The following is a 24,511-nucleotide window of genomic DNA, read 5'->3' on the forward strand; positions in this document are numbered from 1 at the left end:
TATTGAAATTATAAACAGAGATGTGTCCTTGTTTTACACAAGAAAACACTGTGTAATGCTACATGTTGTTAGTGTTTTTTAGGTCATTGTTTTGTGGGTGACAAAGTGTGTTTGTCGGCTGTCAACCTTTGCTAGTGTTCTGGAAGAATGAGGTTATTTGAGACCTGAATGAAGTGTTTTGGTAGTTGTAGTGCATTTTGAATGTGAAATGAACTGCTTTGCCAAGCTGACGGTCAGTTAGGAGGATTGTGTGAAGAGTTTTGCAAAAGTGACCTAAGTATTGAGAAATGTGTCCTAGCGTCTGTAAAAAACTAATACAGCTGTTGCCAAAATTTCCTAGACTTCTGTAAGCACATGCATGCATGCATTAAGTCTAATACTAATTTCTGTCTTCTCACTGTCTGAACCACCATTTGTAACCAAATCATATTTTCAAGGATGTAAAGCCTTGTCCATTCATCAGAAAAATGTAGAAGACAATGGCTAGAGCTTTGGCTCTCCAATCAACAACAGACATATGGTTTAAAATCACTGCCATTTACAGTTACAGCCCTACCTCGAAGTATTTAGTATTTGTTTATCTTTTGTTTTCTGCACTTATTTTCACCAGAAACAGAAACAGTTCTTCCAGCTCTTTTCCAACCATTCTAACAGTGTCATCAGCATGTTATCCATTGGTGATTGTTTGACCTGCAGTGCTGATGGTCGCCATTAGATTTTCCAGGTTTTCTCATATTGCTGTTCTAGGAAGATGTTGAATAGTGTAGGTGCTCTGTAGGACACCAGCTGAGGTAAGGAACAAGTCCCCTGCGGTGACTTCCACAAGGACTTAGTTGGTGGGCTTGCTGTAGAACTGTTGAATGATGGTAATCAGACTATCGCTCATGTTGTACTTCTTCATTGTGTCTCACAGGGCCCCATACCAAACCCTTTCAAATGGCTGGAAGTTTGCGATGTGGAAAAGTTCTTGTTGGTGCTATAGATTTTTCTCATGTAGACCATTAATGCTGAAACTTTGGTATATGGTGTTTTTTCCTTTTTTGAACAATCCCTGCTTTTTATCTCAAGGATTTCTTTGGCCCACAGTTTCAGCCTGTTGAGAAGGATCTTCAACACCACTTTCTTTGTGTGGCTGATAAGACTTATGGTGCTGTAATGTCCACACTGTAGGAGGTTCCCTTTCTTACGCAGAGTAATGATGATGGACTGAACCCAGGATGTCCTCTATTCTCCTATCTGCCAGATTTTATTGCACACAACAGTGAGAATGTTAATCACTACTTCTCCTCCATTTCTTAAAGGTTCTGCGGGAACATTGCCAAAACCTGCAGTTGTCCCCTTTTACAGCTTTCTCATTGCTGTCTCAACTTCTTGTAATATTGGGAAGTCATCTTCTTTTGTGAATTCTTGCCTACGCAGTACTTTTGGATCTCCAGTAATGTCGAAGCTGTAGAACTCTGCATAGTGTTAAATCTACCTTTTCCTGACATCTTCTTACTCTGTCAGTCTCTTCACACTTTGGCCTTCAGGTCACCTTGGACATTTAGGACATCAGCTTGTCTGGTCTGTTGATGATAGGTTAAACCAGGCTATAAAACTTGATCATCATCACAGTGGCTCACATACAGTCAGTCATCAATGTACTGGATTACTAAATACATTTGTTTATGAAAAGACATGTACATTAACCATTCAAATCTGTTGTGTTAATTGCAGAAGACCTACATATTGATTCTACTCTATAGTTGAAGATGCCTAAAAGCAAAAGAAAAACCAAGCTATAAAAAGGTTTAGGCTTTCTTTAGGTTTTGTACATTTTAATCATTATTTTTTTTTATATTTGGAAAAAATCATGTAGCTTAAATGATTAAAGACTGAAAAATGAACTCAGTAGTACTAGTTGTTACTCTGTCACCCCTAATGTGGTGGATGTCAAAGACAGAGTTTAGTATTGATTTTCTGTAAAAGTTGAGTGTGTGGCTACTTGTGCGTTTGTGTGAACGTGTGGATATCTGTTTGTGTGTCAGTCAGGTGGTTTATCTCAGCTTTGTGAGAGAGGCAGCAAATCTCCCTGTAATTACAATCTGAACAGCCCTGACATTTTACCAAGACTCCCCCAGGTGTGCGCATGAGCTAGTGTCTATGTCTGTGTGTGCATGTGTGTTCGAGTATGTGCTGAAGGCCTTTTGTCTTGTGGGGCTGAAACAGCTGGGTGCTCTTCGCTAATTAACGAGGAACCTCATAATTACTGTTAACTGGCCTACTATAGCTGACAGGGAGTGTGTGTGAGAAAGAGAGAGAGGGAGAGAGACAGAAAGATAGAAACCTTGAGGAGGATCGTTTACATAGGCAAATATTTCTTCAGTGTCAGCTCACTTAAAGAGCTGTCACAGTGTGCTCGAGTAGGAACACGGTGAAAAAATACCAGCCACAAAAATTACTTTCATTAATTCTCTGGATATGAAACTTTAAACTAGTGTGGTGCACAAGGTATTAGCTGAATACTGCTGCCATCCCTGGGATGGTTATCATGACCTTAAGCCCCCTCTTGTTTAAATGTTCTTCTGCCTAGAAGTCTTGCAGCGTTTGCATAAGAAAGATGTTGTACAGTGATTTCCCCTCAAGCACTATAGGAGAGCAGTCATGTTTTTTTCAACATCAACATTAGTAAAATATAAGCCATCATTTTTGTTTTAAGTAGACTAACATGGATAGAGTATACAGATATATCCCATATAAATCTGCACAGATACAGTTTCTATCCTAATGAAAATGAGCTTGGTTCTTTGTTCATGTAGCTACCCACAGTTTCCTTTTTTACGCAGTCTGCAGTTTTAAGAACAGTGAAATGATTGACTGAGAAAATGGCAAATTTAAGAGATTCAATCATGATTACATCCAATGAGTATTTTTATGATGGCAAACTATCCAGTTAAGTGCAGTTATACAAATGTGCCTAGAATCAAAATACACTGATATAAAAAAAAAAAGGCAAGTAGACAAGAGCAATGGTAGGATAGATAGAAGAAGAAAACAGAGGCGCTTCAAATACAGAGAAAAACCTGTATGAACATAGATTATTGTTGTTACTCACTCAGTTAAATGTCAGTGCTGCCACATTGTTTTCATCACTCAGAAAGTATTGCTAGCTTTCATTGTGTATGTATGTGTGTTTTTATATAAGGTTGTGATGAACATATAATGTCATGTTTTATGTCTCACTGGCTCTATTTCTGTGCTGGAGAAAGAGTTTTAAACGCTACCTTGAAAGGTCAAGTAGATCAGTTAAGACACACACACACACACACACACACACACACACACACACACACACACACACACACACACAGATTACTGACCTGGAAAACGAGAGACCATCTTGCAGTAAGCAAATCTCACATGTGGAAACTCGTGTGCATGCACTCATGTAGTTATATTACAGTATTACATGACTAAGTCTCACTAATGTATCCTCAGATTGGTTCATCTCGGTCTGATCGACACACATGTCACATTTCAGTGACAGCATATTGCACAGTAATGCAATCTCTTGTTCACAAAAGCAAGCTTTTTCTTAAAAGAGTGACATCCTTTTCTTGAATTTCAAATAACTCTTGGGTTTTCACTGATATAAAATTTATATACTTATATATAGAAAATACATGTGTCAAAAGGCTGAAACTTACATAAAGATGCCAGTGCCTAGGTTAACCTAACAGTCACGATCTGCCTGCACATGTGTGGTATCTGTAAATCGGTGATCAGTGATGTCATGTATGCTGGATATGTCTGTGTGTAGATTTTTTTTCCAAATGATTTGCTTGAGGTCTAAGCAGTTGGCTATTGATCTGTGTGTATGTGAGTGTGTGTGTGTGCATAATGGTCATGTCACGCAATGTTGATTTTCATGTCAGACAGCAGCGTTCGCTTCTCACTCCATTACTTCCCATTCTGTTGCTGTTTGTGTATGTATGCTTGTGTGTGTGTCTGTCTGTGGCTGCGATTTCTCGCCCAGAACAGTTCTTGTACTCTTCTTTTTGGTTGTTTTTGTTCTTCCAGGCTTACAGCTGTTTAATTGTTCCTTTACCCGAGCTTGCAGATATCAACACGCATAAACAGTGAGGTAAATGAAACGCCAAAAATCCTCCTCCACACCATTTTGCAAGCGGACTCTGTACTGTCACAAGAGAGTTGCAGAAACTACCGAATTAAGACGGTTCCAAAACAAAAATGAGCAACCGTGTTCAAAACTTTGCAGTCATGTAAGTAATGACAGATGGAATCTGTCACACTCTGTTGTAGCCATTTAAGCACGTAATGTGGCCTTTTCTTTCTTAAACAACTTAAACTTTATTTGTTAATACAAGAGAAGCCATCTAGGTAAATTCAGGGAAAAGATAAACAGATTCATTCAGACCGTAAAAATGTTACATAAAAAAATATCAAGGTCTGCTTTAACCCTGTGAGGTCAAATGCCTGATTCAGACTTGTCCAGGAAATACATTGTAACTCATGAGATGACTGAAAACCTCTTTTAATCCTTCGACATAGCTTTCCACGTATGTGCATGTCTCAAGGAAAGTAAATAAACGTGGGATCAATGCAATAAAAGGAGTTTCCGGCTAAATCACAAGTGATATAATTTAAGCCGAAATCAGCCAGGACCAATGAAATGATCACCGTTAGTTATGGAAAATCCAACATAGCAACAAACAGCATTAAACATGCAGAATAGTTTCCAGTCTTCTGATAATGTGCGTAAGTTTCCAAGTACAGTGTTAGTTTTTATTTATTTTTTGTGTGTGAAATCTCTGCGGTGAGCATGACTGTGCTATTATGCATGCTGAGCACGCTGTAGACTCTGTGGTGGCTGCCACTCACACTCTTTACCGGTCAGCTATTTCCTACACCTGCGCATATGGACTGAAATATTGTAAATATGCAGTCTGGAAATGGAGCCAGTGACAGCTTTTGCATAATCATTACACTGCATATGCTCATTATGAGTCCTAATCATTATGCAGGCCAAGATCACCATAAAAAAAACCCTCAAATGAACAAATAGTGTTCACCTATCAAAGTTGTGCCATACCACTGTATATAGCGATCACGTTGTAAAGTATATCACTCTCCGGCTTATGTTGTTCTGTTTCCAGTGAAAGGTGGTTGTAGGAGCTACTCCGTCACTGCAAAGTAGTAGGACTTGATCTGCTGTCACAGAGTCCAATGAGTTGATCCTCTGCTCATTGTCTCTAAGGATGACATCCCCGGCGCCACCAGTCTCCTACTTTTGTACTTCCAGTGCATTTCAGGAGTTCTTTTGTGATGAAATGTTGTAATTTACTTTCACGGGAACCTTCTTTCCTTTTGACAGCCTCAACTACTTTCTCTCACTTAGTGACTGACTACACAGAATGCCTTTCAGCAGTCCCTAGACAATAGGAGGGAACTTCTTCTGCTCAGCTGAGCATTATACCTGTAGGTGGAGAGAGCTGTAGCAACAGACTGAAAGACTTTTTTTTTGTCTCTGGTCAAGACAAAAAGTCCCACAGCTTACAACTTACTGTCTCAGCAGAATTACCTTCACATCTGAGAATTTTAATATCAACAGATTAATAGTTCAAGTGCTTTCATTTGTGTGATTGGTGAGCATCAACGAAAACTTAAATTCTGAAAGGACTGACAACAAAATCTTATGCTAACCGCATGTCTTCAGTAGCTCATACACATTACTCTCACCTCTCTTTATACTTAATTGGAAATGTCAGTCTGTAATATATAAGGTGTGGCCAAAAGCTTTTGAGAACAGGTGCATACAGTTTTATTAATGCTGGAACTAAGTGCTACGTTTGACACTGTGGATCACTGCATTTTATTAGATAGGCTTGAACATTTTATTGGAATTACAGGAAATGTTTTATCGTGGCTGAGATCTTACCTGTCTGGGAGGTCTCAGACTGTTAGTTTTAAAAATGATCTCTCTGAGACCTGCGCAGTGAGCAGAAGTAACGCGTTACTGTAATCTGATTACTTTTTTCAAGTAACGAGTAAAGTAAGGGATTACTATTGCAAAAACGGTAATTAGATTACCGTTACTTTCCAGTAGGAACGCTGTGTTACTGCGTTACTAAAACCGTGATTTTCTGCGAGAATGTCTCACGACAGTGACGTAAGCAAGTGCGCCGTTAGTGACAACAGCTGTGTGCAGATCAACAATGGATCACATATCGATTGTGGGAGAGAGTATGAGCGTGCAGCGTTTAAAGCGTGGAAGTACTGACCTTACTTTGAGTTTGATTCCATAAAAAGTGACAAAAACATTAGTGTCCGTTGTGCGTGGGAAGAAAACTTCTTTTTACAGCAAAAAAACCCCCTAAACTTCCAAGCAAGCACCGAGTGCGCAATGACGTAATGGGAAACTCACAGAGAAAGTCGCGGATTCTTCAACTGACCGCGGCACACCTGCACCATGGTAAACCTCCGCCTACCGTAGTCCTGCTTTACAGGTGAAAATAGAGCAACAGGACTGCTGAGTCTTTGACTTTATTTATTTTCTGCTGTGTTTTACTTGCATCTATTTGAAAGAGTGAGTGTAAACACAAAAAATATTTTATTTTATGTGCTGGAATGTGCAGAAAATAGCTTTAAATGTTAAACTAATTTATTCAAGTCAGAGAATGTTGCATATAATTAAATTTTTGCTTGATGCATAAAGTTAAAAGATTAAAACTGATAAAACAAGTTAAAAAAAGAGACTTTTCCATTTGATTACATTTTGTATGATGGATTATGTAGAAAAAGTAGAATTGGGCTGAAAGATCTATCGCTTTATCACCTCTTCAGGTTGTAAATCGTGTTTTTATAAAGTAACTAAGTAATTAATTACTTTTGAAAATAAGTAATCAGTAAAGTAACGGGATTACTTTTTTGGGGAAGTAATCAGTAATTAGTTACTGATTACTTTTTTCAAGTAACTTGACCAACACTGGCAGTTAGGCATGGGGTCCCTCAGGGCTCTGTACTTGGACCATTGCCGTTTTCTATGTACCTGCTGCCTCTTGGTGTTCTGTTACATTCTTTAATGTAACCTTTAATTGTTACGCTGATGACCTGCAGCTTTATGTTCTTTTAACCATTGGAAATTGTGCTGAAGTCTCTAAACTAGAATCTTGTCTATCTGCAATTAAGGGCTGGTTATCGGATAATTCCTTGCTCCTAAATACTGATAAAACAGAGTTGATGGTCATTGGGCCACACAAATTTCAGCACTTGTCCCAAAATTTCATCTTGAGAATTGATGACAGTGTCATAAATTGTAGGGACAAGGTAAAAAACTTGGGCGTGTGGTTTGACATGGTGCTCTCTTTCGAGTCTCATGTAAAAGAGATAACAAAGACCGCCTTTTATCATTTGAGGAACATAGCCAGAATCAGACAAGTTTTGTCAAGCGACACTGCAGAGGTTCTTGTCCATGCATTTGTGTCCTCACGCATTGATTATTGTAACGCTCTTCTTTCAGGGCTACCAAAGAAAAGTTTTAGAGGTCTACAGATGGTGCAAAATGCAGCTGCTCGCATTTTAACAAGAACTGGGAAATTTGAGCACATTAGCCCTGTACTGAACTCTCTTCATTGGCTACCTTGTCAGGTTCGAGCAGATTTTAAGGTCCTGCTGCTCACCTACAAGGCTTTAAACGGACTGGCACCGTGCTCTCTGATCTCAGGACTCTGGCCTTCTAAAGGTTCCTAGAGCCAGAAAAAAGACAATTGGAGAGTGTGCTTTTTCTTTTCATGCCCCGTTTCTGTGGAACAACCTCCCTCAAGATATCAGGCAGGCATGCTCTGTGGAGGTTTTTAAAACTAAGCTGAAGACACATTTGTTCACCCTATCTTACATGTCTTAATTCTATGGCTTTTAGTTTTGAAATTTTTACTGTTTTTAACTTGTATTGTGTCTTTTACCTGTATTGCTATGTATCGCTTTTATTTTATTTTTTTATCTTTTTAGTTTCAAATAGTTGTACAGCACTTTGTTTGAAAGCGCTTTATAAATAAAGTTATTATTATTATTATATTACAGCCTTATGTAATTTTGGTGATTTCACATTCAAGGTCATTGTTTCATTCACCTCTAGACTGTTTTCAGTGTTGCTGCTATTTTTAGATCTCTTCGTGGAAGTCCAGCTTTGTCCCCTTAAATATGAGCCTATGTGATGTGCACCGATTCTCCTCCAGTGTCTCAAAACAGTGCTCCTTCAACTTAACTTTTATTTTTGGTAAATGCAGTGAGCTGGCACACCTGCAACTTTGATTTTTTCCTCTGAATGTTTTCCATCAGATGGATATTACATAGAAGTCCAAATTGACGCCCCGCCCTAGAAAACAGTTCAGAGTCTATAATCTGGTAAATCTTGGAAAAAATCTAACACGAATGCTTCAAATTTGTCTCCTCAAACTGTCGCCTCTTCAGCTGATATAGAACTATATCACAGACACTCAGCTCTAATGCTCAGCAAAGATCCGTCACATGCTTTTCATTTGAAAGAAAAGGTGAAGTTTAAGGTCCATGGTAAACATTCTGGGGCACACACAAGAAGTTGTTGGCACTTCCAAGGGGTGGTTTAAAAATAAGAGCTGTGGAAGCTATCTAGACATGCCCAAAAAGATGGCCAACCATGTGAGATTGGGCAAATTTAACTAAAGTAAGGGTCTTTTTACTGTCATGGTTCTGTTCATGGTTCAGAAAGTTCTTCATCACAAGCCATATTAATCTCAAAATGTCTGGCTTCCAATAACCTAGACTCTGTGGACATTGGACTGCTTTTCACTCGGCTTTCTTTCCTTACTTACATTTTTTGATACCAGACAAACTGCAAATGCACCTGGATACCTGGATAAAAGAACACACACTGGAGCACTTTCAGTCATGGACTGGCCTCAGAACCTGTACCTCAGCATTATTGATGTGGGATCATTTTGACAGATGGGAACAAAAGGCATCCAACATCCAAAGAAGAGCTTTGGGATTTAGTTAGCTTGTACTGTTGACACCCTTAGCTAGTTAGAATCTAGCATACTACAAAAACTGAGGTGGTCAGCCTTTAGTCAAAGGAAGTAAGGATATAGCACATTTAATTGTAAAGGGTCATGTTGATTATTGATTAAATTTAAGTCAAGAAAAACGTAAACTTGCTTAAAATTGATGACGATTGCTTCACTACTCCTTGTAATCCGCTTAAAAGCTGCAGCTAAAATATGGTCATAGACTAAACATCTATTGCTGTCTTCATTCATTGGCTTTCTGACAGCAGTAAAGGGATCCAAAGGACCTATCCTGGTATCTATACAAAAAGCACTGCTAATATATAGTGATCCCTACACTAAGCCCTTTATCGCAGCAATTAGCCGGATGTCTTTTAACGGCCAGAGTAGAAAAGGGCTTTAGAGGGGGCAGTACAGGTGTGAGGGAGCAGCGTGAGTGCAGAGAGGATTCCTTAAATTATTCATTTACTGACTGAATGAGTCAGTGGATTACTGAGTGAATGAGCGACATACAAGCTTTTTACCTTCTGGCTGACCAACTGGCTGAGTGTTGCAGTAGAGGACTGGCTGGAAGTGAAACAAAGCAGCTTGCTGATTGTCTAGCTGAATGTGTTTCATAGAGGATGTTTGTGATGCATAAAAGATAGCTTCCTCCTTCTTTGTGTTTCTTTGTGGCGAATTTTATCTCAGTGTTGGTGTGTTTGATGAGGTGCGTGTCTGATATCAAAACAGCTACAAGGGAAGCTGTTTTCCGAGTGAAAGTATCCATAAGTGCTGAGGGAAACATATGCACGTAAATCCAAAAAGTCGTTTGGTATGACAGGGGACTATATTTAATCAAGAGACAAACAGTGTTTTCTAAATGTGTGTTTCGAAATGTGACAACACATCGCTGTTTCTGTGTGTCTGTGTGTTTTTTGGAGTGTTTTCATTGTTGCAGACACCTGATGTTTAAAGAGCTCTAATGCTCTTTTTCCAATCTGACAACAGCATCAATGTAAATTGTCCTGGGAGACACATACTTATAAACGCACATGCACACAAAAAACCCAGCTTGGGGATTTTGAAGTGATTTGTTTTCACTCTGCTTCTTGAACACAGGCAGACACACAAACAACCACCCTGAATGAAACACTGGCACTTTAACCGACACACGCGCACACACAGAGACACAAAAGCACTCGGCGAGTAAGACAAACAGACACGGAGAAAATAGATAACTTTAACTTAAAAGAGAGACACAAAGTTGAAGAACGCGAGACAGACACAGAGGTGTGTATGTGCGTCATTAAAGCAGCGAGACAGAAGGTTATATTTGTGTGATGGCTGTAAAGCTGCTCAGGAGATACAAACACCAAACATAGCAGATAAGAATGCAGGTTGACTGGTTATCAGCGAGGAGAAAACTATCTGAGCCAAAGAAAGCGAGTGTGTAGTCACTCTGTCTGACATCTGAATTTTCCTTCAAGTTCATATTTAGTATTATATAAAAAAATATATGGTTTTATGCTGGCCCTCTATTTAATCACTTCCAATGATTCATGTGGAAAACAGGATCAATTAAATAGTTTGATTTGGATGGAAAATGGTTTGTTTTAAACCTAATCCACAGAGATTTCCTTTAGGTATTCCCATATCTTAGACTCCTTTTTAATTCCCTTAATATTTTTATTTTTATTTTTTATTTTTGCAATGCCAGTCAGTAGTAGCAGGGAAATCATTCAAACTTTCTATCATTTTAGCTTATGGCTGAACATTAAGCAAAAAACTATATATAATTGTGCTTTTAGTTGTTTTTTAAATTTATGTATTATTTTTACTTTATCAGATTATCAGAGAATTATTCTGTAATTTCAAATCTGGACGTGCCGCTTTACCTGGAATGCAAAAGTACAGGAAAACCCACAGTGGTGTTCATTTAGGCCAGGTTACTCTGCACAGCGCCATGGAGAAAATTAACCACAAAAAACTATAAACTACATTTTTTTTCCTGTTCTGATGTCTTTACCAAGATGAATATGTAAGAAACCTTACCCAGCCAAGAATCATGGCTGTCATGGATGATCAGATCAAGAACACATTCTGGAAAAATACTAACTGTCAAAGAAAATTATTTTACAGTTTTTTCTGAATGCTTAAACCCTAACTGTGATTCCTGTAGCACAATCTCTAAAACTATTCAGACTTATAGCAAAACCACTCACTGAGTTTGCAAAACTAAAAGCACAAAAACTGCTTTGCACTCAGTTTGCAATTTTGTAACACACACTTTGCAAAACTGTAGGCACAATTCACTGCACAACACTCAATTACCAAATTTCCAACACACTCCTAGCAAAAGTATACACATGTATGGTTATCATTAACACTAATTTGCCAACTGTCTGGCACACTTTCACATGTCAAAACGTTCATAGATAATTAGTTCACTTTGCAATCAGCCTAAGCACTATAATACAGGTAAGCTCTATGTGCGGAGTACAATGGAGGGAGCAGAAAGAGTGAGAAGTAGAGGAGGCCGAGGAAGAGGACGTGGAGGTGAAGAAGTAGGATGAAGAGGACGACAAGGACAAGGAGGAGCAAGAGGAAGACGAGGAGGGGGGAGAGGAAGATGAGGAGGGGGGAGAGGAAGGGTAGGAAGAGTAAGAAATAGAATTGCTGATGACATCAGAGCTACAATAGTGGACCATGTAATCAACCGTAGAAGGACCCTGAGGGTAGCTGGCCAACGGGTCCAGCCTAACTCGAGCCGCTACACTGTAGCAAGTACCATAAGGACATCTTGAAATGAGAATCGGTTAGTACAGTCACTTCGCACAAAGATTTGTAGCACTGCCGTATGCCAATGAGAAACACACCAATACCACTGATGTAAAAATACTGAAATTGTTACTTTACAGAATTGCTAGATGACTAGATGCTGGGGGCAGAGGAAGCATGTTCACTGCAGACCAAGTAACCCATATAGTCACTATGGCGATTGCAAATAATCCTATACTTGGAAATAAACACTTGTGTTTGTTTTGATGTGTTTCAAGTACACCAGTACTTGAAGTTTGGATCCCTCTATGCTTATGGATCTATGACAGAAGTATGAGCTCAAACTGACATAGCCTACCTTGTGCACAGAGAAAGCAAAAGCCAGATGTGTTTTGTATTCATACCATCAGTGTGCAGTTGGCGCATTGTGTGCTTAGTAGATGATGGCTTGTGTGTACTGTTTGATACGGAAACACCATTTTTATGAAGGTGTGAAGAGTTAATCTAGCTGTGTTTGCTTTTGCAAGAGAACTACAATGTTTTGATGATTGGGTGACAGGTTTTCTTATTTGTGTGAAGAGTTTTGCAAAATTAGCCAATGGTTACAAAAAATGTGCTTAAGCAATCAGAAAAAACTGTAACTACTTCCAAGAGTCTGATAGGAGAGAGTGTGAATTTGTGTGATGGAAAGTCCATGTGTGGGTTGCACATATTACTGCATTTCATGTTTCATTAGAGGCATAGAAAAGGCTTTCAGTAATGAGAGCTCTTTTAGTCTTATCTCAGAGAAACTTTGTTAACAGCAGCAGTTTGAAAGTCGTTTCTAGTCTTTCCTCTCAAAAAAGCCTTTTTCCTTCCAAAGTATGGCTGTGCCATATCATATCTTCTGTGATAATACCGATATTTTAAAAATGTTTACGTCACGCAAAACTGTCACAATGCAATAAAATTATAACAATGCATTTACATTAAGAGCGATCAACTTCTGATGATACTTTAAAAGGCAACTATTTTAACAACCCCTGTCAAAACACAACATTTGGCAAAATATGCAACAAAACAAAAAAAACCCTGTTATCATTAAATATGGAAGCAATAAACCTCACCACTTAAATGAAATTGTGGATGGAAACTACTATTAAGGTTACATGGTAGAAAACCAATGCTTTACCAGCTGGTTAAAAAGCTCGACTACAGATACAAGTTCCCATTTAGAAAATATTTTATTTATGTTCTATGACAATGTTGCGCAGGAAACTTTTAAAATAAAGTGTTGAGTTTTGTTACACTTAAACTTAAATTTTCCATGGCAAGCACTGCCGAGGCTACTTTTGTGCTCACATTTAACTTATGCTGGGTCACTGTGTATAATGCTGGGTCACTACTTTTGCACTACAATGCTGCTGTTGGCAGCCTGATGCAATATACTACACTGCAAATGAGGTAGTATGTCATATAAATACCCCTCATTCACACACACTTACGAATGTTGCTGCCCGAAAGCTGCAAGCATCAGTATAACATTTTGTATATTGTCATAAATATAATTATATATAATTATAATTATAATTTCAAATTGTATTGAAATATTGTGGTATAATTTTAAGGCTATGTCGCTCACCCTTATGCAGAAGCAGGTGTTGGAGTTTCAGGTGTTCATGAAAAGTGCTTTGAATTATGAATTCTAATCTCATCTTTGCAGTTGAGGGTCTTGTTATGCAAATGTTAATGTGTTAATGTTTATGCTAGAGCTAAGGAATTCAGGTGTGATCCAACACCAGTTAAAGCACATCAGATATGTAAGTATATGCAAGTTTGATGCTTGTCAATGCATGGCTTTTCTATTATGCAACATGCATGGGATTTTCAATGTCACCTCTAGCGGACTTCAAATTAGGAAAAACAAACAGACAAACAAAAAGCTAGCAAGGATCCCTGACACCACTGGCACTCGCAGAATTATTCTGTAGCACATACTGATCTAAACTGTACAATGGCTTTCTAGACGACGCAACTTTGAACCCATATTAAACCTTTAAACGTAGAAAGGCTAATGCCAAAGCAACAGCCCCAGGACCATCAAGCAGACTACAGACAAAAAGGCACCATCTGGGTCAGGTTCAGATTCCAGACGGTCTTGCTGTGAGGCAATGGTGAGCTATCCTCTGAGCCACCATGAATAATATGATTTGATCTGTTGTTTAATAATTTAAAGCTGATGGAGGGAGAGAGAGAGAGAGCGACAGCAGTTTGAAATAGAAATAAAGCCTCATATTTAAATGCCACAAAAACAACCTTTAAAATACTGCCACTCCTCTCCCAGCTTTGTTTACCTTTTGACTGATTGGATTGTCTTTAAATCGATTGTCTCATTTGACGCAGGGAACAACAGGAAAGTCTTTTGAGAGTGGTTCTCATTGATTTTGAGGCAGTGTAACCTCTGACTTTGTCAAGTTTCTTACCTCTGGAGTAAAACAGACATCTATTTTGAATGTTGAATCACTGCGAGCCCACTGAATGGTATTATTAAATATTTCAAGAAGGATTATAAATATATCTAAGATTTACGCTGCATAATCTTGAATTTTCTAATTTAGCAGAGCCATAAATACACAGTTCATGTTCCTGTTTTTCTCACTGTCCATCTGTCGACTGGACTTTCCAGTTTGTAACTTGACCAAAGTCACTTCAATAACACAAACACGCACACACATACTCACACACAGACTCCCCAGTTACATCTTATGCCTCCTGCAATACACTGATAAGGCCGTCTCTGTCTCACTCTCCATGTCTCTCTGATTTTCTTTGTCTCTCTTGCTTTTCTCTGTCTTTTTCCATTCTGTGCTGTTTTGGTCCATCTGGTTCTACTATTCTTTGTCTTGTCTTTCCATATTTATATGCCTTGCTCCCCACTATTTTTACCTTCTATTTCAAATCATGCTGGTTATTTGCCAGTTCACTTGGTATCCTGGTCGTTCTTTGCTCACAAGAAAACACATTATAACTTATAACTATTACAGTCATACATAAAGTACTGTGCAAAACTCTTGCAGGTTCTCTCCGGGTACTCTGGCTTCCTACCACTGTCCAAAAACATGAAATTCGTGGGGTTTGGTTAATTGGTGATTGTATATTGTGTGAATGAGAGTGTAAATGGTTGTCTGTCTCTATGTCTTAGCTCTGCGACCTGTCCAGAGTGTGCCCTGCCTCTCACCTTATGGTAGCTGGGATTGGCTATAGCCCCCCTGTGACTCTGATAAGGATAAGCGGAAGTGAATGAATGGATTGGCTGACCATCTTTATTTGTCAACATATCCTGAACTCTTTTGAATGACATTCAAAGTTCTTCTTTAAATGTTGGCTGCCTTTTATTCTGTTCCCTGTCAAGATGACCTCAAACTAAATCAATAATGCTTGATCTGGGCTCTGGGGAGGCCAATCCATGAATTCATTCCACTGTGTGCTTTTCTATCAGGTAGGCTTTGAGGTCATCGTCATATTGAAAAATGAAGTTTCCAGATTGAAGTTTGAATCAAATTCTGACAGCACTTTTCTGCATTCATAATTCAATCGATTTTGGCAACATCTTAACACCACTGGCTGAAAAATCACCACAGAGCCCCACCAGACTTTACAGTTGGCTGAGACACTCAATGTAGCTCACTCTTCACCTACTCTGTACATATTAACAATGATGTGAATCAAGCTTTCAGATTTGGTTTAATCACTTCATAAAACCTGTTACTTCTGATTTTCAGTCCAGGTCTTGTGAAATTTGAGATACCTAAGCCTTTTCTTCCCATTTTTTTTCCATTGTACTGAGACAATTGCTGATGAGGCTTTGGTAAACAGAAGATGAATATACAAAAGTAACAAAGTGCCAAAAGATACACTTTAAAATTGTTTGCGTGGAAACAACATCAGCTCAATCTTTGAGTTAAGTTCATTTTTATGCTTAAATGATTCATTCATCGGTATTAAATGACTTAAAGAAAAAAGAATCATTCCTCTAAAAAAACAAAATGAGTTGTAATTCAAAACCTTTGCAAAATACTGTATTTGATGTTTTCCCTGAACTCAGTACAGTGGATGTCTAGAATCCATGCTTTGAAATTGATTTTGACTTGTGGCAGCTTTAAGCTCCATAACAACATATTTTGGAAATTATCTAAGTTGTGTTTCTAGTTGAATTCTTTGCTTTATTAGAACAAAGCATTTTAATGTATTGTTACACCGAAACTGGAGAATAACAGCAATGTAGCTGATGGTCATACAGTATCCAGAGAATTTAAAAAAGAGAAGAAGAGTCTTCTGAAGATGTAAAGAAAACACTTTTCCTGTACTTTAGAGAAACCACGATAAATGCATCAAAATCAAGTTCACATATCAAAGTGTGGATGAATATTTACACTGTGCATTGTTTTTTTTGGCAGAGGTACCATTATTTCCAGACTTTAGTAGTGTCAGCGATGTCAAAATCAGCTTGAAGGAAGGGTTGAGTTATCGTTTGAAGTAAATTTAGTTTAGTAATATACTGATGTACCATATTTTTAAAGGTTTGTGTAGGGGGTTGGTAAGGTGAGGGTGCAATGGGAAACAGGGAGGGCATGTATACATGTTAGTATAGTCCAAACTGTAAGACCATCAACTTTAAAGTGAGATGTTTCCCAGTCCCATAGGCAACCCTTGTCGCAGTAAATGCGACTATAAGAACATATATTCAGCTAGATTTCAGACAACTTTGTTTAAAGAAGACAAATTTGAAAAATTTCATGCATTTCTTTCTCAGCATTCGAGTACAAAAAGCATCATTTACTGAATAACTTGCCTCAAAAATGACTCAATTTATGTTGACTGTGATAATTTCGTCTGTGGGTAGAAAATTGCTGGATCAAATCAAGCCTGCAGCGGGACAATCAGCAGCTTGTCAGTGTGATCACTACCACAATTCAAATGATGCATCTTCCTTACTATGTGAAGATTGTAACTGTTCTAGTTAATCTTGACTGTGTCTCAGCCAAATGTGTACCTCTCCAAACTCCTGAAGAACACTCTACTGATGGCTGAATTTTTGTGCTTTGTTTCTGTTATACTTGAATGACAGAGTTGGTAAGTCTAATCAGTCGGTTTAAATTACTGCATTGGTGTAAAGCCACCTGCTGTAGAACAGAAAAAAAATTATGTTTACACAGTGTGTGTCTTAGAATTCTTGGACAGCACAGCACTCTTTGAAATCTTATTCAATTTTGTAATATGAGATAAAAACTCATTAGATTGAGAGCAAAACAGCTTATACAAGCAACTGCTAATGGCGCTCTGAAAATGTAATGCTACCCTTAAACTGTAGATATACTTACATCAGTTGTGAAACAAAGAAGCAAAGAAAAATCTCAGATAGATGGAGTTTCAAGGATGAAGATAGTGTACACATTCTAGTAGAGTATCATTTATTCCACTTGGCTTTTTTTAGCATAAGGATACAGGGTTGCATTGATACACAGATTGGTATCACATCAGGATCTTATAGTAAATATAACGAGACATGTAACAACATGTGGGGAAAAGGAGTGGATCTAATTTTCTACTTACTATTTGCAAATGCCATCCACTATAATTTAATTGTTAAAAATGAGAAATAGATTTTCTTTTTTGTGGTATTTTTGTGGTATTTTCAGACTATTGACATAAATCTTTGTGAAACAAACAAAAAAAAAATCCTGCAAGCAAAGAACACACCAAAAGTTACCTATCTAAATGGCTGTGAAACAAATTGAAATTGTCATTGACTAAATTTGAAAATTCATCACACAAATGGCAGAGAAAAAAACTAGAACATTTAAAGTACATCATCTCATCCATGTCTGCCTTCACTTCACCCACCCTGCAGCGCTCCTCAGCTCTGCTCCTCAGGCCTGAAGCCGATCTGATTTGGGTGCTCTGGTCTGGATTTCATTCTTTATTTGCTCAGATGAATTCTCCACACTATGGACTCTGCTCAGTTCAACCACGATTACCCATTGGGTTGGTTTGCTCTGCACAGCCAGCAACCTACCCAGTTCTCCATACATCACACATGCCCAGCATCCCATTCATGAACTGTTCAATGCTGCAGTAATTGTTCTTCTTTTAACAGTGCCTTAAATAATATATCAGTCACATTTAGCTACCTCTGTTTCGTGTTATAATTCATATCAAAATACTCAGATACTGTAAACAATAAACGTGGCTTGGCAGCCAGGCATGGTGTGAATGCTGAACAAGATTTCTGTGGGACTGATTTGTGATTATAGATATGAGTGCTTGTTTTTTCTTTTTATCCCACACATCCCAAAATTCATTATATGATGAATCAATCCATTTTAAGATGAGTCATGAAATATTAGATGATGGGGTTTTGTTTTAACAGAGTGATGTGATTTTTTTAAATGCCTCCCTTTGCAAATAATTATGTAAGGTGAAAAATAACTGCCGATGGGTTGAGCAGTAATGATAAACTGCTATCGCACTCTTGTTTCCCATAGACCACATTGATTACACCGATCATTGTTATGTGAACATCCCAGGTTACATATGTTTGTCTCCATATTATCGCCTGCCTCTGTTCATTCTCGAGAGCCCATTTGGTTTTAACACATGAAGTTTATTCTACTGTCAGTTCTCATTGGCTATTTGTGCTCTTTTAAACGGTAGCGCCAGCCAATAGAGTTTACTCAAGGTTACCATGTCATAGCAGGTGTTTCCTGAAGAGACGGAGTAAATTAAAATGGGCCAGATGACTCAGCGATCCTCAGCAACCTGACGCACACCTACGCTCACATGCTCATGTGTCTTCACACCCACACAAACGATGCACAAAAACAAGACACAGACGCATAAATATTTTCAGCGTGTTACTCTACAAACTTTCAGACATCCTCCCCCTCTTGCTCCTTCTCTTTGTCTCTCTCTCCCACACAAACACACTCGAGTGCACGCACACGCATACACATACACACGCACACATACACATTTCTTCCTTTTTCCGCACACAATATGGCTCATGGCACACAGAACAATGAATAGTGCAATGAGTGGCATGTACAGCTTAACTTGGGCTTTGGTGTGTGCGCGTGTCTTTGTGTCTGAGCGTATTTGATGTCAGCAGGGTTGATTCCCACTCACTTACCCCCCGACAACTGGAATCATACCACCCGCTTCTTGACGAGCTCACATCAATACACACACACACACATACACACGCACGCACGCACGCACACACACAAAGCTAATTAGGAGTCTTCATTATTGTTGGATTATGCTGTTCAGCTCCAGAGCTACAGGCTTTTCTTTATGGGTGCAAAGGAGCTAAGGACTCTTAAGTACATTTAGCAGACTGCTAGTTTGACTTAAATAATGGATTTGTGCACAAAACTATCTAATAAAGTAGTGTAGCATTACACACGTTGGGTTCTTACCTTAAAATTTATGTTTTGGATGACAAGCTGCGATGTTAGTAGTCTAAGTAAAAGGCAAATGGCTCCATCTGTAGAAAGAGAAATTTGACAGTAATTATGATAGTAGCACATCGATGGCACTCAAGCCTCCCTTGGGGATGAAAACCACAAACCCTGTGGTTGAATCAACCTTCCTCCTAAACCACTACACAACGCCCGAATGTCTCTATCCCCAGATGTGTCCTCTAGCTCTTTCCAAGGCAACCTAAAGCATCCCCAAGCCAAATTAGACACAGTATTTGGAATAAGCCCTCCACTGTGTTTTAAGTCCACCTGAGGGAAATTCAGGAAGGAGGTTATTACCATATCTGGTCCACGTCGTTTGACTACTTTGAATGTTAAAGAGCACTAATTTGTCCTAGTTCTCTACCCATGTTCTGAAGTAAGCAGTCACCTGCGAAAAGAACATTTTTTTCAGCTATGTCCAAACGTAGCAATTTTAAAACATTTTAAAAACCAATTTATTTACAGTCTCTGCAATTGGCGCTTGTTTGCTTAATTTTATTTTTTTGTCTAATTTTTTCTTTATGCCCCTACGTAGTGTGACCATAATCTAACAGACGAAAGACAACATGAACATATTGAGTTTATATTGAGTGTCCATGTGCTTATATCAAATTGGCACACACTATATGGAAACTGGTGTTACGTGTCACTGCTCAAGGGCACTTTGGTAATACTGGGAACTGAACCTTCTCATTATGTTGGCTCTTCTATCCAATCTGCCACACTCAACTGACGCTCCCATGGCTCTCCTTCCCCTCTTTAAACCGCCCTGCTCCACTTTGCTTCTCTCATAAAAATCACGAAGTAAAAATTTTTTGCGTTTTATGATGACAGCGTATGAGTGTCTATTTATGTGTGCACACGTGACAGTACATATTAGTGCAGATGTGTTTGCCTCTGCTTGTGGCTTCCTGGCTGTGTATTTGCATGGGTTTGTTTGTGTCTGTTTTATTAAAGAGAGAACCCCGATGATCCAAACATCCGCCATGAGCCTGTACTTGACAACAGTGGGGAGAAAAAAAAAGCACACTTACACCAGTAATAATACTTTTTTAAAATCAGGTTCAGGGAGGGCAGCCATCTGCCTCAATCTGTTGGCAGGTGAGGGCAAAGTGAAGAGTAAAGGATGAGCATAGATGATTGCAAACAAAATAACACACAACTCTGGGTAAAATCATGGTAAAAAGAATTTACACCATTTATAATTCTAAGATTTTACCAATTAGGACATGATGAAAAAAATCATGGTTGTTAACATGTTGTAAAATTAGTTAATTTAACAAAAATTCAGCCAAAATCCAAATGCAATATGTGGAAAACTGAGTACATGTTTACTGTTTCCACAGGAATTAGGAAGGTAAGTAGCAGCCAGGTGCTGATAGTAAGTGTGAACACCTCTATGAAAGCAGAGGTTTTACCAGTTTACTGATCTGTAGCATTCAGGTGGGTGTTGACACAATGCCAAGAATGAAAGATACCAGCAATGATCTTCAAAGAAGCAATTGTTGCTGTCTTTCAATCTAATTCACAAGTGGGACATTCAAGACCGATCTTCCCAGGAATTGATGTCAAAGCAAATTCGATGCTCATAAAAAAAGCGCTGCATCTCAGACCCTACAGACCTCAGTTGTTAAATGTTAGAGTTCATGACAGCACAATTAGAAAGAGACTGAGCAAGTATGGCTTGTTTGGACATTTGCCAGGAGGAAGCCTCTTCTCTCTAAAAAGAACATGGCAGCATGGCTGAGGTTTGCAAAGTTGCATCTGAACAAACCACAAGAGTTCTGGAACAATGTCCTTTGGATAGACAATTCCAAAGTGGAGATGTTGGAATCACATTTGGTGAAAGCCAAATATGATTTGGGCTTATTTTGCAGCCACAAAACCTTAGCATGTTGCAGTCATTGAGTTCACCGTGTCCTCCTCTATATACCTAAGTATTCTAAAATCAAATATGAGGTCATTTGTCTGACAGCTAAAGCTTCGCTGAAACTGGGTCATGCAACAGAAAAATGATCTCAAGCACAACAGCAAATCTACAATAGAACTAAGCCAAACTTTTTGGCTTTATGTTCTGATATGGAAAACCTTAGAGCAGATGACATAGTTTGAACATTCTGTGTATCGTGACTGCATATTTAGTCCAAACTGCCTTCTAAAGGACGTCAGAGCTTTCTAAAATGGCACTGTGTGACTTTTCTTTCCAATATAAAGCTCTCCAAACTAGCCCATTATGCAAAACAATGTTTTTATGTATGAAGCAGCCATAAAAAGTAAACAGCACCTAGAAAGTCCTGACTTTATGTAAGTGCATGACTAACAGTGTGACAAACTGCAGACAGCTACTTCAGTTTGACAGTGGCTATGATGACGATCAAACTGTGCATGACAGCCATGCTCTACAATGTCTAGCATTATTATGAAGTTACTGGCAAAACCAGCATTAAGGGCAGGGGTAATATCAAGTTTGCTAAAAGTATTAACTTGCTGCAGGGGGCTGCTGTGTATGGTTTTATGTGGGTGTCTTTAACATAAATTCATTGTTGCCATTTCAATGAGTGAACTGATGAGTAGCTGATTATGCCAGATTCTAAATAGATTTAATGTTACGTATGTTCTAACTCCCTGCTCAGTACTAATATCAAATGTATGAAGTTTGGAATCCAAGTAACAACACATGTTTGCTTTATTTAGCGACAGCAGCAAACTCATATGGTGTTTTGCTTGTTTATAAAAGACACTGCTCAAAACCTCCATCTGTGATGCTGAGTGAGATGCGTTGGACGGTTTCTTGTATGATGTACTGATCGTTCATTTAGCCTAGGACTTTATAAGATATACATGAGTGACTGGCACAGATCAAAATGCCCACATTTGCTTTAAGCTTGTGAAGAAATCCAAATAAGCACAGAAAAACATGCAAAAGCTATTTGCTATACGTACATATGACATGTGGAGTGCAGGAGAATATTGAATCCCAAAGTCAACATTACAATTTAAAGCTCTGGAAAAGGAACAAATCATCACCCTGCAAGTATATGTATGCATTTGGGTGTGTGTGTGTGTGTGTGTGTCAGTGTTAAAGCCCCAGGTATTAGCTAGCCTAGTTTAAGGTGTCATGTGAACACACACAAACATTGAGATAGCATCATACCTGAGGGCCAAAGTTGTGCTGACCAGATGAGTTGTTTTCCTTTCATCTAATATGTGTGCATGCCTGAGTTTTAAGTTTTGGTTGTGTCTTGGGGTTTACAAGTATGATTTTTTTTTACTCTGTGTGCATGTTTGGTTTTTGGTTGATGGGTCCTATAGGGTCACAGCAATGACTCAGCACTTTAAGAACTTTCAGGAGGACTTTGCACCTTTGTAAAAGTGAGGAGAAAAGGTGCCACTAGGCTTTCTTAAGACGTGACAGGGAAGAGGTATTTCATTTCACAAACAGCACCTAATAAGTGAAAGTTCTCTTCTTCTATCTTATTTAACTTTAGCTGAACTTGTTTTTCAATAAGCCCTCCTTCACATTTCTGTCTCTTATAATCTGTTGGAAACAGTGAATAATATTTTTTCATTCTCAGAGGCAAGTTTGCTAATGAGTGGAGACTGAAGAGTTCTACTAATTTTCCATTTCATTGTAATCAAATTCTTTTTTGCCAGAACGGCAAGAATCAAATGTGCCTTTATTACCAAGTGCGTGTGATTCCTTAGTTTCAATGCAGCTCCTATTTTTTTGCTGTGAATTTTTTATGAGTCATTAAATTGTAATATTTTCCTAGAAAATGGTGTAGTATTAAAATAATGCCATCTAACTTTATTGTTCTTTTGCTGTTCCGAGTTCACTTTAGCTAAGGGAAATGTTTAAAGCTGTTTGTAATGTAGAGCTGTACAGTGAAGTTTTTTTTTGAAATCTTTAAAATTATTTTTAGCACATTTTCTAGAAAAAAAAGGAAAATTTTGATCCATGTCTTTTGTATGTAAGTCCCTGTGTGTGCATAGTATTTGTGTGTATGCGCTAGTGTTTGTGTGTATTTCCCTTTCAGGGTTTTGAAAACTGCAGCTGTGATGAAAGTAGAAAAGAGATGGAAGATAGATATTCATCTAGCTCTGTCTCCCACAATCCCACTGTATGTTTCAGGCCCACTGCCAGCCTTCTTTCTGTCTGTGTCACTATGTTCCCCCTCTTTGTGTCTTCAAGGTAAAAAGCTGCTCCCTCATTATGCACGTTTGTGCATCTGAGCACTAGAGAGAAAGAAAGGAAGGAAGTTTGAGCTTTGGATTTGCAGACCTGCATGCCGTTATGTTTTTGTTTTTTTCCACTGTGGTCCTTTACATAATGAAATGCATTTTTATTTATAAAGCAAGTATGTAAGAGTGCAGAGTAAACTTCACCATGACAGATACAAGTGAGGGCTTTACGATGTAATTATGCTCAATAAATAAACCAAAGCAAAAGGAAGGAATAAGAGAAGCAAGCTGTGGGCACTCCTGGCTGAGAGAGACTGGAGAAGACTGGGAGAAAGACAAACAGCGAGCAGATCACAGTGCAGTGTACTCGAGACAGAGGAGGAAAATATGGAGGTACAAAAGGGAGACCACAGTACGGTACACTCATGAGAATGAGACAGTGGGGAAGAAAATGAGGAAGTTTTACACATTTAAACATTAATAATAATCTTCAGGGGGAAAAGCATCAAGGTGCTGTCAACATGTTTCAGAGAGTCAAGAGAAGATCTTGCAACATTGCTTCTGTTTTCATGACTTAGTCTCCAGCGACTCAGAGATTCCACACTGGAAATCAAGTTAAACAATACCTAGAGGCTAAACGATTGATAATAACGGCTCCGTGTATATTAAAAGCTAGAACCAGTATTCATAGAGGCTCTGTTGGAACATTGGCATTGGAAAGAATGGGAGAAAAGGGGATGAGCAAAGAGAAAACATGGTGATGGGATGCTCCCGGGATGTTACACTTGCATTCATTCATATGTATGCTTACATATGCTCACACATCAGGGCACTGACACAATGATTTTTAGGTGAACCAATTCAGGTCATCGGTAAATTATAAATCACTGGCTTTGAATTGCTCGTGTTAGCCAAAGATTTGAAGTTGTTTTCTGTTGTGTGATTCCAGTTTCTGTTAGACAACATGGAAATCTTTTATCCCATTATTCTGCATCTCACTTCTTTCCTTTTATACTGCTTTTGAGA

General features: G+C 38.5%; 1 protein-coding gene across 1 annotated transcript in view; it reads left to right on the plus strand.

Annotated features, from left to right (window-relative positions):
• csmd3b (CUB and Sushi multiple domains 3b) overlaps positions 1-24,511 on the plus strand; it is a 403,942-nt gene that overhangs the window by 26,471 nt on the left and 352,960 nt on the right. The window lies entirely within an intron of this gene.

The sequence above is a fragment of the Astatotilapia calliptera genome, chromosome 22 (genome assembly GCF_900246225.1).
Source record: "Astatotilapia calliptera chromosome 22, fAstCal1.2, whole genome shotgun sequence".
NCBI classification, from domain to species: domain Eukaryota; kingdom Metazoa; phylum Chordata; class Actinopteri; order Cichliformes; family Cichlidae; genus Astatotilapia; species Astatotilapia calliptera.